Source organism: Pseudonaja textilis, chromosome 7, assembly GCF_049901715.1.
Source record: "Pseudonaja textilis isolate UNSWEBS1 chromosome 7, rPseTex1.2, whole genome shotgun sequence".
In the NCBI taxonomy this organism is placed as follows: Eukaryota; Metazoa; Chordata; class Lepidosauria; order Squamata; family Elapidae; genus Pseudonaja; species Pseudonaja textilis.
Genome location: NC_141996.1, coordinates 33629928 through 33634531, shown reverse-complemented (window position 1 = coordinate 33634531; position 4604 = coordinate 33629928). Strand labels below are relative to the sequence as shown.

General features: G+C 32.7%; 1 long non-coding RNA gene across 1 annotated transcript; it reads right to left on the bottom strand.

Moving 5' to 3' along the window:
- Positions 1–209: 209 nt before the first annotated feature.
- On the bottom strand, positions 210–4604 carry LOC113436378 (uncharacterized). Its single transcript, XR_015744323.1, has 4 exons — positions 4530–4604; positions 3818–3924; positions 2039–2097; positions 210–1277 (listed from the first exon to the last, which is right to left on the bottom strand). It is a non-coding gene; the product is annotated as an uncharacterized LOC113436378 (long non-coding RNA).

The following is a 4604-nucleotide window of genomic DNA, read 5'->3' as shown; positions in this document are numbered from 1 at the left end:
ACTCAAAGCCTCCTAAAGCATTATATACACTAAACTGACCTATACAAGCAAGGATCTAAAAATTAATTTGTGAATGACAAACATGTTTGGCAGAGAAAATACATATGAGAAATTACAAGTTATACATGCAGTTAAAACTAGAAAAAGTAGATAAATATATATACCTTGGCAGAATATGAAGAAATATTAAGACAAGAAAGACAGGAATATACAGTTGCATATTTTCCGACATATATTTTTTAAAAGTTCTTTTAAAGTTGTTGTGAACTGCAAACCGCAGAGATTTATGTCTTTAAAAACATGTAGCATTTCTTTTTTTTTTCTTCCATAGTTTAATACAGCTCCCTTCCTAGAATCTAGTTAACATCAAGTTTGTAATATGGAATTAATGGTTCTTGAAAGAAGCAAAAATGGCTGTATTTAAGGGGATATTTTTGCTCACTTTATTATACAGAAGTGGAAAATTTGGTATGTCAGGAAGAGCATTAAAGTAAGGTGAATGAAATTCAAGCAGGATACTTTAAAAAGTTATAAACTATTGAAAGATAAGGTCAAGATCCAGTGACAAATGAATATGTTTTGAATATAGATTCCTTCTTGCTCTGAAATTGAGGTATCTGGACAGGCCAAGTGCTACAATATATACGTTATTTTTAAATGTTCATAAAAATGAAGGAATTATAAATAAAATGATAGGTAAAGACTATGTTGTGTACTTCCTTTAATTTCTCTGGGATTAAATAATGCAGAAGCAAGCAGCAGTGCTTTGTTAATTTTACACTCCCATGTTGCTTCTGGCATGTGGACAATTTCAAGTTAAACTCTAAATTGTGAACAATTCCTAAAAATAATCCAGTTCATGAACAAGATTCCAAAATCAATATTACATTCATTAGGACAGTTTTCATATTCAAAAGTTATAACAGCTACTTTTGATTTATATATGACAATAGGTATATTTCCCATGCAAGACCTGTTGGACATTGAATTTTATATATGACAACTTAAAAGTAATTTCTTTCGTACAGGATTGTAGCTGAAGACCTGGGCATTTTTTTCACATGCTACACCCTCATCAATTCCAGGAACAGGATGAAGACATTTATATTGGATCCTTGTCAATTATAAGTAATAGCATTTGTCTCATGCACCAATATTCCAGGAAGAATCGTGTTGATTAATGCCATGGACATAGATACATAAATTTGGGAGTCACAGATCAAGTCTGATGCTCTTCCTGTTGCCATAACATATTCTTGTAAAAACTAATGTAGTCCCTGTAAAAAAAAAATGTTTTGTTAAAAATCATATTAAACAATGGAATATTTTTCAAAATGGTGTTTGCTTCCATTGGTCCGAAGAATAGGTCACAAGCTAATTGTGACCATGATCCAGCCTTGACAACTGGGAATTTTGAACAAGCCTTTCCCACTAGCACCAAGACTAACATCATATGCAATTTGCTTTAGGTGGAAATCATAACAAATGGAGAAAGCTTAACTCTTTCATACAGAATAATGCCATACAGAATAATTATGTAATTATTGTTGTTGTTATTATTATTATTCAATATTTTAAACATTCCAAAAAATTTCAGTGTTCTAAAAGAGGTGTTTTCACACTTATTTGGCTAAAAGAAAGTCAGTGGATAGCCTTCTACATCATAATGAAACTCTTTCCAAGATTTCATGCCATCAGTAAAGAAGTCTTTCCATTGACAAATCATTGGGAATTTCTCCTCCTTCAGGAATGCTCTGTCAGTTCTTATCCTGCAGTGCCAAATTCTTGTCTTGCATGGCATCATGTAACACCCACATTTCTTCATGTAAGTATTTTAAAATTCCCCATGTATTACAGCTATTTATTAGGCTACTTAGCAACAATTACTTCAGCTAGCAATTATGTCTAAATTACACACTTTGAAAAAATTAATAAATATCATTGTGTGTTTTTTCATATAATCCGTGCATTAATATCAATCCCATTAAATGCTATAAATACAGAAACCCTTTCAAAGATGTCCAGTTCCATGAATTACCTGATCATGTCCATGGAATACTGTGATGATCTCTGCAGTAATGACCAGTATTCATTCATCTGATTAGAATAAAAATATGATTTAGTTTAACAAGGAAAAAATGTTCTATGGATATTTATTAGCATTGACGATCTCAGAGAAGCTAAAGATGATAATTCACACTTGTAGCTCTGAACCGAAAGGCAGAATAAAAACTGAAATAATAACAATTTGCAGACCTCCCAGCACCCCCAAAGAAGCACATTGTCTTCTGCAATTAATGCTATTGTAGTATGGTAACTATAATTCCCAACCAGTGTGACAGGCAGTCCTTCATTTATTTTTCTGTCATTTTGCAGTATTTTTAACTTTCCTTTTTTTCCAATTTTCTTTCTTTTTCCTACTTTCTGTCTTTCTGTCTGTCTGACTGACTTTTCTTTCTTTCTATTTTTCTTTCTTTCAGAGGATGAATATGGTTATCATGTCTTAGTTTAGTTTAGCTATTTTTTATTATAAAACAAAATTAACATCAACCCAATATAGAAGGGAAGGGAAGACACAATATCTCAGGACATAGCTTTGCAAATTAAATACTGATTTTGCATTGAAGTATAGGAGAAAAAAACACAAACTGAGAATGCATACAACTAGGCTTAAACAATTAACTAAACTACAATATTTTCATAGCATCAGAATAGAAAAGGAACTTAAAGATTTCTACTCTGACCTCCATGCTCAGGAAGATTCCCTACAATATTGAATTGAATGAATAAATATAGAATTTCTGATCAATGGCCATTACATGTCTGTCTCCATGAAAAGCAAATGCACCACACAATGTGACAATCTTTTCTTCTGGTTGACAACTCATACAATCAGGAACTTTCTCCTGACTTCTACTCTGATTCTACTTCCATGTACTTTTAATTCATTTGTTCCACTCCTGTTCTCCGAGGCAGGAGAGGCTAAGTCTACTTTTCGTTCTGAGTAACAAGCTTCTTAACATTTCATCCCCAGAAAGATATTTCTATAATTGCTGTATGGGAGGGGGGGGGACTATTTCTTAATGTAAGATGCCATTAAGAAACAAATAAAAAATTACAGGGGTGAGAAGGATAACAAATTACTCTTCATTGTATTTAAAAAACAAAAACAATTAGACTTCACATTCCCAAACTTAGATTGCACAATATTCCGAATTTCTGATTTCTTAGCTAGAAATCCATTTGTGTCATTTCCTACTCAATTACTGAAAGTTGTTGTTACTGTTGTTGTTATTATTATTAATAATAAAAATAATAAAAATAAAAATATTTGCACAGCTTAAGACTGGAGAAGTCACTCTTACACACAAAAAGCATTAACTATTTAAACAAAAACATCAGAATTTAGCACTAAATTCCTTGGTACCGGGCCCATCCCAGTTGAGTTATGGTTATAAACCATGATCCTCAGACTGATAGTTCTGAAATGTTTTTCCAATTCTTCCTAAAAGGATTATGATTTTGCTATTTCTGAATGATTCATTGAAGAGAAAAATCAAGTAGATCCAAACTCCTTATAATGAATCTCTTTTTAAATCATCATGTTATTATCTCAAGTAAAATCTTTGATTGTGCATGCAAGTATGGTGTTGTGTTTCAAACCCCACTCAGTCTGCGTTACTTTAGATGAGTCATTTTTCCTCTGGTCAAATCTTCATCACAAGGTTTTAGGCCAGCATAAGTTCCCCCAGGGAAAAGGTGAATTGGAAATTGAGTAATAAATATAGGTTTTAAAGATGTTAGAAAAGGTCAGTACCTGTTCAGACACTGTAACTGCATGCCAATTGGCTGGGTAAGGTAGCCTCTTAAGTCCTAAAAATTCATTATCTTCATCTTGAGAGGCAAACGGTAGTCCCCAAGCCACTGAAATGACAAAGCCACAAACTTGACAGTCATGGGTGCAAAGAATATACAAAATCTAAAATATACTGCTGTATGTCAGATTTCTCTAATCTGATGGTCTCTAGATATGTTCTACTCATGGGCATCTGCATGGGGGCAAATGACATATGTGTCATGTGAGGGTCATCACACAAATGATATGAATTATGTATGTTCCATCAATCATATATAATGTCATAATACATATTACCTCATTGGGCCTTTTTCTGGATGATAGATTCTACTCATATCTTTTGGTCACACCAGCTATGGAAAGTGTAACTAACTCTATGTTAGTTATATTCCAGAGTACTATGCTAGGGAGAAAATTTCTATGTTTTTAATATTACTAAACAATAGATTAGGCTGACTTTTATAATCCACAAAACCAAATATTATTTTGAAAGAAAAAATACATCTAATCTGAGTCACCATAACTTTCCAGTTGCAATCCATTATACCTAGTGAAATTGAGTTTGATAATGTAAGAGCACTTCCTTGCAGTTCTTTGTGAATCTCAGCAATTCGTTCAACCAAAATTAATATGCATATTTCAAGAACAAGCGTAATGTGTTTTAAAAGCTTACCTGTAAGCAGAACAACACAGGTCGTCGCATGAAGCATTATAATACTCATGGTGCCTTCTCTCTCATTCGAAAAGT